This window comes from Dromiciops gliroides, chromosome 1 (genome assembly GCF_019393635.1).
Source record: "Dromiciops gliroides isolate mDroGli1 chromosome 1, mDroGli1.pri, whole genome shotgun sequence".
Classification (NCBI taxonomy): Eukaryota; Metazoa; Chordata; class Mammalia; order Microbiotheria; family Microbiotheriidae; genus Dromiciops; species Dromiciops gliroides.
Window position 1 is genome coordinate 91776349 of NC_057861.1, and position 19900 is coordinate 91796248.

A 19900-nucleotide genomic window follows, 5' to 3' on the forward strand; every position below is an offset into this window, starting at 1 on the left:
TTCATGTTCATATAAGTTTAATTCATTCAATATTTAACACATTATTATGTGGGAGAAATTAATTATTAATAATGGGTTTTGGGCAGACCCTGTGACTCCACCCCCACTTAGGAACTCTGGCTGGTTTCTCAAAGTCAGCCCCAAAGGTGCATTAGAGATCAGAACTAGACCTTTTTGAGAGTGATTTTCCCCCAGAGGGTCTGTCTGAGCTCAGCATGGTACAGCTCATTTCGATATAGACCACCTTCAGTTTATGTCAAGCCAATTATCTCTGAGTATTGTGTAGGAGACTCCCCTATCAAAACAGGACCTGGGGTGGACTGCAGGAGGTTGGTGTTCTCTCTCTCTCTCTCTCTCTCTCTCTCTCTCTCTCTCTCTCTCTCTCTTTCTTTCTCTCTTTTGCACCTGGGACCCCAAGGGGCCTCGACACATGTCCCCTCTCTCTCTGGCCCCCTTCTTGGGACTCTCTCTTCCCCCTTTAGGTAATGTAGGACTTGAGGATTCGGCGGTGGACACTAGCTGTAAGGCTTCTGAACTCCACTTTGGAGCCATGTGCTCTCCCTCTCTATGGTGCTGGGGGTTTCCAGCTTGTGTTAAATCCGGTCAACTCTTTACTAATATTTAATATGATTTAATAAATGCTTAATGCCCCAAACTGGTGCAATAGCCATTAATTTATAATAGAAATATATTAGAAACCCCAGCTAAGTTACCCAATAACAGAGACACGCTTTCCCCCAATATTTCAAATGACACATATGATAAATATCCACTGAGCATTACATTAGGAAAAAGCAGCTTTCTTCCCCATGTACTACATCTCAACCTATTCACCCTTTATCTGTGCCACTTGACTATTTGTATGCTGTGAATACAACTTTATTCTTCTGATGAGCTAGAAGACCACCCAGACTTCCTATCTACCTATCCCCTGCCTCTTCAGTTGCTCCAAATCTTACTATTTGCTTTGACTCGGGGGCGACTAGGTGGCGCAGTGGATAAAGCACTGGCCCTGGATTCAGGAGTACCTGAGTTCAAATCCAGCCTCAGACATTTGACACAACTAGCTGTGTGACCCTGGGCAAGTCACTTAACCCCCATTGCCCCGCAAAAAAAAAAAAAAATACTTTGGGGCAGCTAGATGGCGCAGTGGATAGAGCACCGGCCCTGGAGTCAGGAGTACCTGAGTTCAAATCCGGCCTCAGACACTTAACACTTACTAGCTGGGTGGCCCTGGGCAAGTCACTTAACCCCAATTGCCTCACTAAAAAAACAAACAAACAAACAAAAAAACTATTTGCTTTGACTCTATGTTCTGACTCAATGTTCCTCTCCAATGCCACCTGACCCACAGACTACTGCATTTTGACATTCCCCCAGTCACTGCATCTTTAGGACTTCCAGATCTTTCTTTCTTTTCTTTTCTTTCTTTCTTTTTTTTTTTACAGGTCAATGAGGGTTAAGTGACTTGCCTGGGCTCACATAGCTAGTAATTGTCAAGTGTCTGAGGCTGGATTTGAACTCAGGTACTCCTGAATCCAGGGCTGCTGTTTTATCCACTGTGCCACCTAGCTGTCCCTAGGACTTCCAGATCTTTCTAAATGGCCTGCAGTTAAAGTGTGAGCTCCTTGAGGGCAGGGCTATTTATTTCATGGACCCTTTGGTAGGTTTGGTGAAATCTACACACCCATTATTAGAATGATTCATAGAATAAAATACATAGATTTTTAAAAGAAAATATATTGACAATACTATTATCAAAATATACATTTCTTGGGGCAGCTAGGTGGTGCAGTGGTTAGAGAACCAGCCCTCGATTCAGGAGGACCTGAGTTCAAATCCAGACTCAGACATTTGACACTTACTAGCTGTGTCACCCTGGGCAAGTCACATAACCCCAATTGCCTCACCCAAAAAACAAAACAAACAAAATATACATTTCTTTTTAAAGATGTATAAGAAGCTGATATTAAGAATGTCTCTTCTAAGGTTTTCTTCTGCTCCTCATATTCTCTGTTTTGTGTATAATCTAGCAATTTATGAATGAAACATTCCCCACTCATTGCCACCCCCTTCACAAGGCATTGTTTCTTCTATTAGTGCTATGGAGCATTTCTAGGGGGTAGTTACTTGTGTTGCTCTATTCAAGCAAAGGAGTATTTGGAATTTTAATCCCAAGGTACATCATTCACTCTGCTGTGCATTTGAAAAAAATCTAACCAACCATTGCCTTGAGCTACCAGTTTGCTTACATTACATGTGTGGATAATAGAAACCTTCCAAGTTACCCCAAGCTTCCCCTAAATTCCCAATTGCTCTATGAGTTCTTATCTAGGTGTTTAGATATTCTAACTAAAATTCATAAATCACTTGGCTCACTGCCCCCACCCACTGGACCTCAATTTATTTTCCATTTTCTGCCTGTCTGGAGAAAGTTCAGTGAATCATCATCTAAGTTAAGGTAAAACACTGAAACTGATTAAGAGTAGCCCAGATATATTAGAGAACATCTGATTTCAACTCTCCCAACTCTCTTCTCTGTTTTGCCTTCTGGCTCTAGCAAGAAAAGGAAAATTTGATGTACCCAGAGACCTCTATAAAAAAAAAAGATTTTAAAACATTCCCCAAATAGTAAAGTCACAGGGGAAAGGGGAAGTTATCTCATATGCCCTAACTTTTATCTCTGTTTTCATAGGAAAGACATTCAATACCTTCCTGATCCCTAAGGTGACCCTTTTTTTCTTGGCTCATTGCCCAGGCAGTCTGCTTGATACTTCCAGAACTGTACTCCTAAGAGTATCTTATTGAACATACCAAGAACTGCCCACTACAAAGTAGAACTCTAGAAGAATGGGAGAAACACAAAACAGTGCAAGTACTTTAAAAAGTCCAACCTAGGGTGACAGTGTACTTTCCTCTTCTGTCTTTTGTTTTTATTTATAACCCAAATACAGAAAAAATGTGAAAGAAAGTGCCTATTCCCCCCCCCCCCGCCCCAAACACACACAACCCTTCTTTGCAGCAAGAAGCTGCTGCAGTGAGTGTTATGTACACAATAAAGATCATAGGAATTAGAGTCAGAGTACCTGGATTTAAGGGCAGGTGCTGCTACTTATGATCCATGACATCTTGGATAAATAATTGAACATTTCTGATGCCCCTTTCCCTCATCTAGAAAACAATCAGCTTGGACTAGCTAATTCCTAAATTCTCTTTCAACTTTAAATCCTATAACTCAACATTGTAAGGCTCTCTACAGCACTTGTATATTCATTCTTATGGTAAAGCCATTAGTTATGATCTTTGTTATTCTTTTGAAATATTCTTGTCATTTATTTATCTTTAAAATTAATCCCAGAAACCCTTCAACATCATATCAACTCCAAGTACCAATTTAGGATGATGAGATCATAGATTTAGAAAGGGACTTAAGTGGTCTTCTATTCCAATTCACTCAATTTAGGAATGAGGACATTTGAGCTCCAGAGTAGCTAAATGATTTGCCCAAGATCACAAAAAGTAGTGACCAGCATATCTGGGATTAGATCCCAGGTCTTCTATCGACTATTTGTTGTAATTAGTTAGATCCATATGTTCTTCCTGATTTAATCTTCTTAAGGGCAACATGGCATATTCTGTACCAGTGCAGAGTACAAATATAACGATTCCACACTTGTTGACAATGTTATAAAAAGAAAGATTTCCAGATATACTCAATTTCCTATTTCTCTGCCTTTTGTGATTTCTTCAGACAATATATGATTCCTTCTTAAAACTTTCTCAAGTTAATTTTCTATATACTCTTTCTATTATCTATCTTCTGTAAGGGCCAAATTTGTTATGGAAGAGTTAATTGGGTGGCTCGCCATAATATTATGGTTCAGAATTGAGGGACCTCTAGGTGCAAATTGCCTTTTTTAGTTATTTCTCCCAGTTTAATAAGAAAGGAGATTAACGGACTCTTTTCCACCAACAAACCAGGTTTTATTAATGGGGATAATTACACAACAAAGCCCTGACAACCAGCTCCAAAGCCTACCTGTATGCAGTTTTTTTTTTTTCTACTCAACTTCTTTTCATCGTTTTTAAGGCAATGCTGATCATAATTTCATATCATCTTTGAAATGCTTCATAGAGGAGTTTATAATTAAAACTGCCATTTCTATTGGCTTCTATGTCTCCCTGCTTAGTAAACAAGATTCAATATTTTCTCTCTGACATAGTTTCTGATGTCTTTCATACTCCTTATTGTGGTGGCTGTTTTGCTTTGTTTATACACCATATAATGGCGATGGTCAGAGCCAATTAATATCTTTGCTTTTAAAAGAATATGTTGCTTTTTTTTTTTGGTGGGGAATGTAAAGTATTGATTTTTTTTAAAGCTTAAGTTGGAAGTATAGTAATCATATCTAGTGCCTTCTCTTCTTCATACTTATTTCCACATCAGTATTTATTTTTATTTTTGTTTTGCCAGCCTATTATTTCATTTCGTGAATATAGCTAAATTTAAAAGTACTCCAACCTCAATATTCAGCTATTTCATGTCTTTTAAAATACATTGAACTTTATTTTAATGACATGCCCAGAATGTTCCAAGTCTCTTTTTAATAAAAATGTTCCTGATTTGAGTAAAGACTTAACTTTAAAAAAAAATTTCTTAAAACTGAACCATATTTTTAAACACCATTTTCTTCATCAACACACGCCTGACTTTCAAATGAATTTATTAAGTTCAAGGTACATAATAACTTAGTGTGGATCACAGGATCATAAATTTAATGCTGTAAAGAACTTTCAAGGTGATCTCATTTAACATTCTTTTTTTGTAGGTGAGGAAAATGAGGTTGAAACAGATTGAGTGACCTTGCCTAAACCATGCAATTTTCTGAGGACATGTTTTTATTCCTGTAGTTCTTTAGAGGTCCTTATTGGTTATATGTTGAAGTCTACTCATACTTGTGATATGTTGCTCGATGGCCCTCTATGTGTACTCATTTTTTTTTTTTTTTTAGTGAGGCAATTGGGGTTAAGTGACTTGCCCAGGGTCACACAGCTAGTAAGTGTTAAGTGTCTGAGGCCGGATTTGAACTCAGGTACTCCTGACTCCAGGACCGGTGCTCTATCCACTGCGCCATCTAGCTGCCCCTATGTGTACTCATTTTTACTGCCTCAGAAGGTAGTGAGGTTCCTCATAACCTCATAGTTATGAATAGGTTTTTTTTGTGTGTTTTATGTTGGATGTTGACATAAAAGATACAATAATTTTCATGACAATATAAAAAGCTTATAGTTAACATTGCTAGGCTACACAAACAAGGGTCCCCCAAAATTATTTTTCTTGGCTTTGGATTTAAAATAGATGGATTTTCTCCAATTTATTAATTTCTCTTAGGCAAAGCTATGAACCTTTCCTCCATGTAGTTCCATTTCCTTTATGTCTTCTCATTTCATTCACAGTGAGTTGGTCATTATAAATGGGGTATGGTCCAACTGATAATATGCCAACTGCTTAGTTGCTAGACATAGATAAATCTTGTTAATAGTGCTAACAGTGAAAGGAGTGTTTATTGTTAGTCTAGGAATTGTGTTATGTTGGATTCCCTGTTCCCTTTTCCATCCTTCTGTCATCATCATTGCAGAAGCTGAAAGATGCTACAGAAGAATGAGGGAATTTTGTTGTTATTGTTGTTTATTCATCCCTGTGGCATGATATTTAGTAATAATAATGCATCAGCTGGTGGCCATCTTTCTGATGATAACTTCTTATGCACATCACTGTGCTGATCAAGTATCAGACACATACTTTATTGACTGACAAATATACAAAGTATTTTGTTTATGAAAAACAGACAAACTTTATGATCAATTGGCATATACTTTAAGAGCCCAGAGTTAGTTCCTTGCCATAATGCAGAATTAGAGAAAGACTTTGGTATATGACCTACATATGCACATGTTCAGAATCTGGAAGTACACCCACATGTAGGAATGGATGAATAGATGAATGAATAAAATAAAATGAAAAAGCATTTTAAGTGCTTATGATATGCCAGGAAATATAGTAAGCCACAGGAAAGCAATAAAAAATGAGACAGTCCTTGCTCTCAAGTAACATATTTTAAAAGGGGGAAATAGTGCATACAGGGTTATGGTAACTAGTGGAAGCACTTGATGATTGGTAGTAGGTATCACAGAAATGTTGAATAGAGCAGTTGATCAATCTCCTCTTTCCAGAATCAATATGTCTTAATTTGTTTTTTTTTCCTCAGAGTAAGACATGTGAAGGAAAGGAGTTGGCATATATGTGGTTGCAGGGCAGATAGAAAAATGACTGGGATGGATAGACAGATGAGACATGAAGTATTATTCAATTGGGGGCTGGTTATAGAAATTAATCAGGTGTGTTTGGGGCAGCTAGGTGGCACAGTGATATAGCACCAGACCCAAAGTCAGAAATACCTGAGTTCAAATCTAATCTTAAGGGGGCAGCAAGGTGGTGCAGTGGATAAAGCATCAGCCCTGGATTCAGGAGTACATGAGTTCAAATATGGCCTCAGACACTTGACACTTAATAGCTGTGTGACCCTGGAAAAGTCACTTAACCCTCAGTGCCCCCCTCAAAAAAAATGATAGTTCAAATCTAACCTCAAACACCTAGTATCTGTGTGACAGTGGGCAAGTCATTTAACTCTATTTATCTCAGTTTCTTCATCTGTAAAATGAGCTGGAGAAGGAAATGGCAAAGCAATCCAGTATTTTTGCCAAGAAAACCCAAAGTGGGATCACAAAGTGCAGGACACAACAGAAAAACAACAACAAATCAAGCTATTAGTGGTCCATTGAGGGAAAGAGGGCTGCCTCCCAGGTCTCCTAGAGTAAAAACCAAACAAAAAATAATTTGATAATATTAGAAGTTATACTTTTTCATTCAGTCAATAAACATGTATTAAATTTCTACTATGTACCAGGCATGGTGCCTGGAGATCCAAAGAAAGTCAAAAGACAATCCTTACCCTCAAGGAGCTTATCATTGTTAAGGGGGGGGAAGACTATACACAAAAGAAAGATGAAAAGCTAGGAGAGGGAAGGTACTAGCTGAAAGACATCTTGAAGAAACTTGGATCCCTTCCTTAAATGGATGTTCTGGTAGGAACTTTTGACCTTCCAAACATAAGGAGAAGGGTGAATCCCCAGGGGCATTGTGGATTGATTAGCTGTGAGTTCCAGGGCTGAAGTTATCTTGAAGGGTGAAGAGGAGGCACTCTCTTTAATAGAACTACAGGACTAGAGAGCTTTAACTAAGGTGAGCTTTTTTTTTCCCCCTGACACAGAGGGAAAATGTGGAAAGCCTTTGTGCTGGTAAGTCTGGGTCACAACAGAAACACAGGTTTGCCTTAGAATAGAGTTTGTGCCTTGTCTGGCTCTTAGCTGCTGAGAGTCATCACCTGGAGAGCTGAAATGAGCCACATTTGAAGACACTTTCAGGGAACATCAGGAAGAGGAGTCTGCCTTGTCAGGCCTATGACTTGAAGAATATGTGAAGATATTTGGGAATAGGTTGATCAGTGGATCTGTTTGTTTTTCTGAAGATTCTATTTTGTATTTTTTTCTTATGTTATTCAATAAAACTTTTTCCCTTAAATATTTGGAAGTATTCTTTTTTTCCTTTGCAAGATGAGGTGGTGTCAACATGTAGGATGGCAATAAGTAGTACTTTTCTGAGTGTGTGCAATGGGAGCATGTGGGGAGAGGTGTCAGCAGTATAAGTCAAGGAAATAAAGAATCCTCCAAAGGAAATCTAAGCCCTTGTCAGTCCCTCTGAGTCAAGACTAAATAAAAATTAAGGCATTTTTGGTTATTGCATATATGAAAGAGACACTACTGACAAATGAGAAGTAGCTTTCTCTGTAGACACAAGGAAATTGACTGAAGCATATACCCTTTTCTTCATGTTTGCTTTGAGGGTTAAATGACTTTCCCAAGGCCACAAAGTAAGTGTCAAGTGTCAGAGGCCGGATTGGAACTCAGGTCCTCCTGAATCCAAGGCCAGCTCTTTATCCACTGTGCCAGATAGCTGCCCCCTTCATGTTTGCTTTTAACATATGGCTGCCAGGAACAAAAGGCAGAACAGTCCTTAGAACAAAAGATTTCTCTACATCAAGTAAACTGGTCTTAAGGAATATTACAAAACATGGTTTGAAGCATTAATTTAATATTATCAATTGCTTATTTGTAATCAGTCCCCTGGAATTTATTAAATCCCTACTCTGGAAATACAAAGGATGGTAAAAAAAATAAATAAAAAACCAGTCCCTTATCTCAAGAAACTCACAGTCTTAGGTTTATAGTATTTTATTATACTTAGGGAAACTGCTAGAATTACTAGGTCAGTTATTAATAACCATAGTAAAATGAGTAAGTACTCTATTATCAGTGACAATTTGTCACTTGATTCTGAGATCAATGAGAGGATTGGAAAGCTACTTCAAACATGTCTAAGCTTGCCAAGCATGTCTGGGCAAACAGTAAACTGACAAGATGAACCAAATTTGCTGTCTATAGAGCATGTGTCCTGAGTACCTTACTGTATGGCAGTGAAACATGGACTACATACACTAGACAAGAGAAGAAGCTTAACAGCTTCCACATGCACACCTTTGGTGCATCCTTGGTGTATCTTGGTCAGATAGGATCACCAACACAGAAGCGCTCCAACACGCACAACTTCCGAGCATCTACACGCTACTGAAACAAAGACAGCTGCGCTGGCTCGGTCATGTGCACTGCATGCAAGACAGGTGCATTCCTAAAGACCTACTCTGTGGTGAGTTAGCCCCAGGCCAAAGACCTGCTGGACGACCCCAGCTTAGCTACAGAGATGTATGCAAGCAAGACTTGAGGGCTCTGGAAATAGACACTGGCAGCTGGGAGGAGATGGCCAAGGACCGCCCGATGGAGTTCAGTACTCAGTAGCAGCTTGCGTGCAGCTGAGATGGGTCTCCGAGCTCTGGAGGAAGAAAAACGAATGAGACACAGGAACCTACGGGCAACAGAGAGTGCAGTTTTGCGATGTCCTCATTGCGGCAGGAGCTGCGGCTCCTGTATCAGACTGCACAGTCACACTGTGGCCTGTGGCTCTTCAAGGCGCTGATCCATGGTCGTCCACAACTTATATAACAATGTAAGGTTTGTGAAGCACTTCATAGGATCATAGATTTAGAGAGAGACAGGACCTTAGAAGCCATAAGATTCAACCTTATCATTGCACAGTTGAGGAAACTGATTTCCCCAGAATGGTATAGCTGGTAAATGTCAAGAGGTAGAATTCAACATTAGGTCTTCCTTATTATAAGTCTGACATCAGCCCCACTTGACAATTTTTTCACACATATAACTTTAAACAACACTCTAAAATCATCAATGCAAGGTACTGCTAATCTCAGATATTTAAAATGACACACCCAAGAACACAATTAATGATGATGGTGGTGATATTGATAATGATAGTAATGAAAATGATGGTCAATGGCAACAGTATAAGCAATGACAGCAATTGGCATTTTATAGAATTTTGAATTTTGTCAAGCATTCATGGCAACAATTTTTATACTGTGGAATATTCATCAAGTATATAACAGCTTAACAATGTATCACATGCAAGTAATGGAATATTTCAGTATAATAAGAAACAAGAATCTGGGAGGCAGCTAGGTGGCGCAGTGGATAAAGCACCATCCCTGGATTCAAGAGGACCTGAGTTCAAGTCTGATCTCAGACACTGGACACTTACTAGCTGTGTGACCCTGGGCAAGTCACTTAATCCTCATTACCCTAAAAAAAAGAAAGAAAGAAAGAAGGAAAGAAGGAAAGAAAGAAAGAAAGAAAGAAAGAAAGAAAGAAAGAAAGAAAGAAAGAAAGAAAGAAAGAAAGAAAGAAAGAATGTGAATGGGATGAATTTATCCATAAAACAGAAACTTATAGCAGAATAATAAAAAAAAAAGAAAAAGAAAAAAAGAAACAAGAATCTGAAGGATTCAGGGGAGCAAGAGAAGACATGCAAAATGATATTGAAGGAAGTAAAGAGAAATATCAAAACAATGTTTGCTATGACTACAACAATACCAATTATCATCAATCATTAAACATTTATTGAAAGGTCTTTCACAGAAGGCAGCACTTAAACTCAGTCTTGTTTATTACTTTTTTTTTTTTTTTGGTGAGGCAATTGGGGTTAATTGACTTGCCCAGGGTCACACAGCTAGTAAGTGTTAAGTGTCTGAGGCCATATTTGAACTCAGGTCCTCCTGACTCCAGGGTCAGTGCTCTACTGCACCACCCAGCTGCTCCACTCGAACTCAGTCTTGAAGAAAACCAAGTATTGTGAGAGGTAGACATGAGAGGGAATTCTAGGGATCTAAGAAAACAACAAAAACTAGGACCTGGATTCTACATATGTATAATGAATACCTTTATTCCTGAGAAAAAGATGAGAAAATGCAACTGCTTCCTTTCTTTGCAGAGGTTCATGTATGTTACCAGAATAGACTGATGGCTGGTTTTTCTACATAGCTTTTATTTTTAAGCCTTCTTTTTAAATTCCTCACTTCAAAGAATAGTTTGTAGCTTGCCAGGACATATTTGGAAATAAAGGTGTAAAATATCAATAAATATTTAAAAGTACATATACATATTATTTCATTTAAACTTTGTATAACCCTATGAGTTATTATAGGCATAATCATTAACATTTTAGAGATGAGAAAATTGAGGCTCAAAGACATTAAATGATTTGTCTGGGGTCTCACAGATAGTGTCAGAAGCATGCTTTGAAGCCAGGACATCTTGAATCCACATACTATATACATGAATGATAGAGCTGGATGGAACTAAAATCCAGGATTTAAGTTCAAAATTCTTTCCACTATGCTTGACAATATAAAGCACATTTTATTTGCTTCATATCAGAAAGTTAAGAAAAGCCTGAAAACTTCCCCAATTCCTTCCTTAAAATTTTTATAACACTCAGGAAATGTAACAGAATATCTTCATTGGAACAAAATAAACAGATGAAACAGAAATTTCACATGAAACACTCTAGAGAAACTGAACCGGAAAACTTTTAAATCAAAGGGATATGTCTTTTGAAGGCACATTGAGAGAGTCACAAACTAGAGATCAGGAACTCACAAAATGGAAGCCCTATATTCTAGGTAATTTACACCATCTCTCTCATGTCCCTTTTCTCTCGGTTCTGTAGACTCTTCACATGGCTTAGCCTGTTGAACAGGACTCAGTTTAAATATGAAGGAGAAAAAAAGGGTATTGAAAACTGCTTTCATCTGGGTTGTGTAAACATTGCCTTCTTTGAGTGCAGGAGGAGAGTGTTTTTCTTTCTCTCTCTATTCTCTCCAGCACCATGCAGGGATGCTTCTCTAGGATGGCCATAAACAAAACACAGACAGATGTGGGGAACATGTGAATATCAAGGAGGTGGTCACCATGGTAACAATAACTTAGGGATAGGTCCCAGAACACCCACCCCTATACAAGCATCTATTTAGAAATTCAGCTCATTGGGCCCAAAGAAATAGAGCTAGGAGAAGCAATCAGAATTTCCCACAATGAATAAAAAGAAACCCAAATTTGACAAATCTGAACTTCTGTGCAAGATTTCATATTTTTGCCTATGTGCAAGCATTGTGTAAAATAAAATTATGAAATTACTAAATGTTTTAACAAGCAAAATGATGTAATAGACAGAAGGCCAGCTTTGATGCCAAGAAGACCTAGGTGACACATATTAGCTCTGTGACCAAGGTCATCATTTAAAATTTCACTGATTCAAATGATACACATGTGAAATTGTAATTTATAAGTGAAATGCTCATCTGTTCAATTGGAGATAAATTTCACAACAGGAATTCCCACTGCAATGAAAGTACACATTTAGACCCTCTACAGAAATAGTTTCTCTGTGTATATACCCATATATATCTTAAATGGTTGCATTTTTTCCAGTAGGAGTCAAGAAAATGTGGATTTTAGTCTTAGCTCTTAGAGTAGTGTCCTGTAATTTCTTTGGGCCTCAGTTTCTTCACTTGTAAAATGAGCAAGTCAGACTAGATGATTGTTCAGATCCCTGGAAGTTTATAATCCCATGATTTTTAAGTCCTAAGTTTTGAATCTATCATTTAAAGTCCTTTATCAGTTGGCACTAGATCCAAGTAAGAAAGTATAGGGAACAGAGAAAATGGCTTTTCACTTCATCTCTGGGCTTCATATTTCATTGCACTCCTTAGAAAGCTTTTGACCTGGAAGCTTACTCTACCCCTAGACTTCATATATTAGAATTATCACTTTACCCCTATAGCTACTCCTTCTAATTGGCTTATTCCTTCTAGACCCTCCATTTTACAGAGGACATCTATGCAAGTCATGTTTTTATTTCTCTCAGGCTATACTCCTGACTCACTGAACTTTATCTGCCATGATCTTGTACTGAATACCTTTATTTCTTCTGTTTTCTTCACCAGTTTCCTTTTATTTATGGTCTTCCCTCATTAGAATTCCAGCTCCTTGCAATTTGGAATTATGCCCAGAGGGCTATAAAATTATGTTTACCCTTTGATCCAGCAATACCACTACTAGATCCAAATGATATCCAAAAAAGGGCGTGGGGCCCTATTTATAGAAAAATATTGATAGCAGCTCTTTTTGTGGTGGCAAAGAATTAGAAATTAAAGGGATGCCCATCAATTGCAGAATGACTAAATAAGCTGTGGTATATGATGGTGATGGAATAGTCTTATAAGAAATAAGAAGCAGAATGATTTGAGGAAAAAAAAACTGGAAAGGCTTACCTGAATTGACGCAAAGTGAAGTGAATAGAACCTGGAGAATGTTGTGCATAGTGACAACAATATTGTTGATAAAGAACTGTGAATCACTTAACTATTCTCAGCAATGTTATGTTCCAAGACAATCCCAAAGAACAAAAGATGAAGAATATTATCTGCCTCCAGGAAAAGAACCGATATTGATTGAATACATACTGAAGCATGCTATTTTTTATTTCACTTTCTTGCTTCAAATCCTTTCTTTTAGAATTTCATTTTCCAAATTACATGTAAAAGCAAATTTCTACATCAATTTTTAAAAAAACATTGCATTCCAACTTTTCTTCCTCCCTCCCTTCACACCCCCACCCCCAGGATTCAAACAATTCAATATAAATTATCCATGAGTAGTCATGGAAAACAATTCTACATTAGCTAGTTTTTGAGAGAAAACAGATAAAAACAAAACTTCAGATTAGGGAATTGTCAAAAAAATGTGTTTCAGTCTGTTTTCAGATACCATCAGTTTTTTCTCTACAGATGGACTGCAATTTTCATAAGTTCTTCAGAGTTATATTGGATCATTTCCTTGCTGAAAATAACCACATGCTTCCCAGCAGATTATCTTAGACTAATGCTGTTATTTTGTATATAGTACATTTCTCTCTTCTTCAGTTCATGTGGGTCTTTCCAGGATTTTCTGATAGCATCCTGTTCATCATGATTTTTATATAGTACCTTGAACTTGAGAGAGAATTTTCTTCACAATAGCCCAGAAGAGTAGGTACCATACGTTTTGACATTGTAGTCAATCATCATGACTATTTCCCTCCATCCCATTCCCTTCCAATAATATTTACTCTTATTTTCTATCTTATTTTGCCCTATTCCTCCTCAAAAGTGTTTTGAAAAAGGGACCCCCAACAGGAACTCTCTCTCTCTCTCTCTCTCTCTCTCTCTCTCTCTCTCTCTCTCTCTCTCTCTCTCTCTCTCTCTCTCTCTCTCTCTCTAGCCTTGGAGCAGCTTTCAGAGCAGACTGGAGACTGGCTGCACAACTGACTCCCATAGAAATTATGGATACCTTGTGGTGAGTTAATAATATCCAGCTCTTTGAATTAGCTGAGCTGAATGTGAGTTTGGGTTTTGAGACAGTCTTTGCTAGAGCCAGGGAGATTATCCATTTTCCTCTTTTCCTATTCCCTTGATCATTGGCTTAATTAATTACACCTTTGCTGTGTATTTTATTCCCAGTAATAAAACCTGATTGGTTTGTGGAAAAGAGGCTGTTGATCCCCTTCCTTATAAGACTGGGAGAAATAACAAAAAAAAGGCAGTTTGGAGGGAAGGAAACTTGGGACCTAGAGGTCCCTCATTATTTTCTGAACCCCAATATTATGGCAAGCCACCCAATTAACTCTCCCCATATTAAATTTAGCCCCCTGCCCCCAGCTCTACCCTCCCTTCATTCACCCTTCCCTCCTTATCCTCTTCCCCTCCTACTTTCCTCTAGGGTTAAATAGATTACTCTTCTCAATTAGGTGTATGTGTTATTCCCTCCTTGAGCCAACTCTGATAAAGTTAAGGTCTTTGAGCTAATTCTGTTTCCTAAATTTTTCTTCCTCCCTCCCTCCTCAACTCTCCCTATGAAATCAAGCAATTCAATGTATGCCATACATGTGGTGTTATGCAGAACATCTTCACCTTCCTTGAAAGTGTTTTGTGTTTTATAGCTCCCTCCCCCAAAATTCCCTTCCCTCCTTCCCCTCTTCTCTGCCTCCCATCTCCTTCTTCTCCCACTTTTCCTCCAGGCAAAAATATGTTACTATATCTGCTTGAGTATGTATGTTATTTCTCTTTGAGCTAATTATGATGGTGATAGTGAGGTTCATTCACTCCCCCACTCCTTCCCCCTCTTCCCTTCTCCTCCCCTCCATAAGCTTTTTTCTTGTTTCCTTTATGTGATATACCTCTCCCCATTCCACCCCACCCCTCCCCCTCCCCCAGTCTATTCCTCCTATACCTCAACCCTATTTTAAAGATGTCATTATGGGTTAGCTAGGTGGCACAGTGGACAAAGCACCAGTCCTGGGTCCAGGAGACCCAGAGCCCAAATCTGGCCCCAGACACTAAACAACCTACCCTGTTTGCTCCACAAAGAACAAGAATACACAAAACATAAATTTACAAATACCATCCCTTCCTATTCAGTTCAGACCTGTGTCCTCTGTGTATTCCTTACTGAAAAAGTTCTTATGAGTTTAAAGTATTATTTTCTCATGTATGGATGTAAACAGTTTAACCTTTTAATGTCCCTCATGATTTCTTTTCCCTGTTTACCTTTTTATGAATCTCCAGGGTCTTGTATTTGAAAGTCAAATTTCCTATTCAGTTCAGGTCTTTTCATCACAAATGCCTGAAAATCCTCTTTTTCACTGAAGTCCCATTTTTGCCTCTCAAAGATTTTCCTCAGTTTTGCTGGGTACATGATTTTTGGCTATAGTCCCAGTTCCTTTGCCCTCTGGAATATCATATCCCATGCCCTCTGGTCCTTTAATGTAGATGCTGCTAGATCTTGCTTTATCCTTATTGGAGCTCCGCAGTGTTTGAATTCCTTTCTTCTAGCTGCTTGCAATATTTTCTCCTAGTCCTGGGAGTTCTGGGATTTGGCTATAATATTCCTGGAGGTTTTCCTGTTGGGATCTCTTTCAGGAGGTGATTGGTGGATTCTTTCAATCTCTATTTTAGTTTCTGCTTCTAGAATATCAGGTCAATTTTCTCTCACAATCTCTTGGAGGATGGTGTCTAAGCTTTTGTTTTGGTCATGGTTTTCAGGTAGTCCAGTGATTTTCAAATTATCTCTCCTGTATTTATTTTCCAGGTCAGCTGTTTTTTCCAAGGAAATATTTCACATTGCCCTCTATTTTTTCATTCAATTAGATTTGGTTTACTGTGTCTTGGTTTCTCATAAGGTCACTAGCTTCCATTTGTTCAATCTTAACTCTTAAGAAATTATTTTCTTCAGACGTCTTTTTTATCTCCTTTTCCATTTGACTTTTCAAACTGTTGACCCTTTTCTCATGACTCTCCTGCATCACTCTCATCTCTCTTTCCATTCTTTCCTCCCTCTCTCTACATCCTCCTTCTATCTCTCCTACTTTCTCTTAAAAGTCCCTTTTGAGGGCTTCCATGACCTGAGACCAGTTCATATTTTTCTTAGAAGCTTGGGATGTAGGGGCCCTGTGGTTGATTTCCTCTTCTGAGGGTACACCTTGATTTTCCTTGTTGCTGAAGAAACTTTCTTTGCTTGCTCATCTTTTACTTGATTTTAAACTGTCCACTGGAGGGCCCTGCTTCTCAGGCTATACGACTATTCCCAGCTTCAGAGGGTCCCAGGTGTTTTGGTTTGGGGGAGGGAAGGTTTTTCTCTAGCCTGTTCTGTTCTCTGGTCAGAAGATAACCTCAAGCCTACTTTCTAAACAACCAACCAGCAAAGCTTTCTGTGGTGTGGTTCTTAGCTCCAATGAGCCTGCACTCCCTCCCCAACCTGGGCCTCCTGCCACTCAGGATTTCTTCCTGGTTCCCTGCTGGGGTGGGACAGCTGAATTCCTCCCTAGGTCCTGCCAATACCCCTGCACTTCCCACACACACACACACTCTGGCCAGCCATTCAGCCCTCTAACCCAACTGCACACTCAGTTCCAGAAGACACTGGTGCTTTAGCTGATTCAGAGACTCTGTGGTAAATTCCTCTGGTGTGGTATGTCTGGAGTCTCTGTCAGTGTGATTGGAATGTTGGAATTTACTCATAGCCCGGCATGGCCCCTTTTAATTTATCTATAGCTGGAAAATAATCTCAGGACATATTTTTGTGGGTTTTTCTGCTCCAGGGGTTCTTTTATTGTTGTTTTTGGGGTAACTCTATCAGGAGCTCTGTGTGTTTAATGACTTTCCTCTGCCATCTTGGCTCCCCCCTATTCTTTGTCTTTTAATAATCTTTTTGTACAAAAGGAATACTATGGAAACAGTTTACATGATTGCATATGTATAACCTGTAACGATTGGAATGACGCCACCTGCTGGAGACTTACTGTAGAAGAGTTCCGCCCATGAAGCGAAGGTCTTTGAGGACAAGACCAAGAGTCTTTTCTTTGGTGTCAGGAAGTGATGCGGGCTAGTGGGAGGAGGAAGGAAGAGACTGGCGCTTGGTCTTGGGCTCTTTCCTTAGGACGCTGGTGGAGAGGGGAGCTAGAAGTGTGCTCTCCCTTTAATAGATAGGAATCTAGGCCTTTCTCTCTCTTTACCAAATTCTTATTCTCCTTAATAAATGCCAAAATTCTTCTTAAAGAGATAGTACCTCATTTTGGTCCACCAGCCCACATTGATTCTGACAAAGGCACACATTTCACTGATTGGATTTTATCCCAAATCTACTCTTTCTTGGGAGTGACTCCAAAATTCCACATGCCCTACCATCCACAAAGTTCAGGCCAAGTTGAACATATGAATAAAGAGCTTAAGAGTATGATTGGCAAATTATGTACTGAAACCCATTTGAAATGGCCTGATGTTCTACCATTGGCATTATTCTATCTACGCAGTAGACCAAGAGGAGAACTTCATATATCTCCTTATGAAGTGCTTTTTGGTCACCCTCCTATCCAAGCTAAAACTTTTTCCCCAGTTTATACATCACTGGTGGGAGGTGATACTTCTGTTGCCTCCTATATACAGGAATTACAGACCAGGCTACATGAACTCCATGAGGCAGGAGCTGTGGTCCAGGCAGGACCATTAGACTTTTCATTGCATAACTTCAACCCAGGAGATAAAATATATGTAAAGAATTTTCAGAGAACCAGTGGAACCCAACCTGCCTGGGAAGGACCTTTTCAGGTATTATTGACAACTTCTACTGCCATTAAAATTGGTGAATAAGACTCATGGATTCATTGCTCTCATGTAAAGCCTGCACCATTCATAGGTGAAGAGATTTCAGATAGACCTGAGGTAGATGCTAAAGAGCTAAAAACCCTAACGATAGCAACTGTTAAAGAGCAAAGAGAGTTCAGAGGAAATAGGCAGTTCCCATTTGATAATCCCACTGATCAGTTAAATGCTTTGGGACTCAGTCTTCGTAAAGTATCAGGAGAAGGAAATTGCCTTTTTAGGGCTTTAGCAGACCAGCTGGAAGGTCACTGTAGAAATCATCTCAGACATAGACAAGAAGCTGCTTCTTATATGATTAACCATAGACAAGAGTTTGAGTCTTTTAGGGTAAATGACTCCCCTTTTGAGGAATATGTTGACGAATTAAAGAAATTTGGAAAGTGGGGAGGAAATGATACAATTGTAGCATTTGCTAAGCAGCATCAGCTGAATGTGGTAGTTCATCAGTTAAATCAGCCTTTATTGAAAATCAGTGGCACAGACAAAACTGATGCTAGAGAACTCCACATTTTCTACCATAAAGAACATTATGACAGCATTAGAAAGATCAATGACAATTCAGAAACCCCTGCCACTTTGGCATGCAGAGAATTGGGGAACCAGTTAAAACAATGTGGCATACCCCAAACTCTAGCAGCTTAAATACCTTAAAATTTAACAAGCATTTCCTTCTACAGGCAAAAGCACTGAAGCACATGGCCTAGTTTTCTGGCGCACCTCAATTTCTCCCACCCTTTCCCTACCCTATACCTATTTTTTTTAATCCTTTTTGTTTTTGTTTTTGTTTTGTTTTGACTTCACCACACCTTTAAGTTCTTTAAGAGCACAAAAGGGTGCTTAGCAAATCTTTTGCTTTTTGTTTTTGGTTTTTGGTTTTGCTTTGTTTTTTGACTTTTGTTTCTTTTGCTTTTCTTTAAAACTAAACTAAGTGACTTTTCAAAGACATTTTAAGTATATGCTGTGGGTGAGGCCATTGGGCCTCAGAAGCTACCAGAATTCTTTTTTTTTTACTCTTTCTTTTTGAGAGAGGGTTATTGAACCCTATTGCTTGATACCTCACTGAAAACATTGAATATTGAATCTTGCTAATTGAAGTCTTATTTCTTTTTGATGAATTAATCACCACTTTAAGTATCTGCTACTGTTATACTAGAGAATTCATGTATAAGATGATGTGGTCTACTTGCTAAAAGAAGATTATGTAACAATATCTAATATAATCAGCTATTTACATTCGTTTATTATTTATATGTCATTATACTCTGGGTATGGTTTGGAATTATTGTATATATCACTAATATGTTCTCAGTTATGCAGCATAGCACGCATTCTTACCATCATACTGTCTTTGGTGAAATTAATATGAGATTTTGGAAGTATGGAAACTTATCATTTCAGAGACTAACGTGCTGTGAACTCTGATGCAGGCCCTGGAGAGAATATATGTGCAACAAAAGGAGAGACAGGTATACGTAAGTCCATGGTTTGCTTATGATGGTGACTATGTAGAGCACAATTACTAGGCATAGTCCAGTATTCATCCTCTCTCCCTCCTAATTTAACCTAATTTAACTGAACTTATTTATCTTTTTATCTCACTCAGTTGAACTCACCTGTGGCCTAGCACAATCACTGGCTGTCTCAGAACCATGAGATATGATATGATAACCTTTCCATAACATTTTCAGGTGTCATGAACACATACTAAATTTGGCTTTGATCCAGACACATGGTGGTAAAAAGTGTTACAGATTGCATAACTACCTCAACCCTCTATTAGAAGTCTAAGGATATAAAGGAGGGAATGTAATGGAATTTATTAATTTGATCATTGACAATGCTATGCTAAGGTTTAGTAAAAATACAGCAATTCAAACAGTTAAAGAAGAGAATCCAGCTTTCCAGACCAGAGTCCAGAATCCAGTTTTCCAGACCAGAATCCAGTTTCCTCTTGATGACATCTTACCACTTCAAGAAGACAAGACAACTCAGAGACTTTATATGAACTGTTTTGCTTTATTAGTTTTTACTATCTCCTTTCTGTTATAATATACACTATATGTAACATGTACTCTCTGCAGAGGCTCTCCCTTTGCAAGACTAATGTCAAAGCGTTG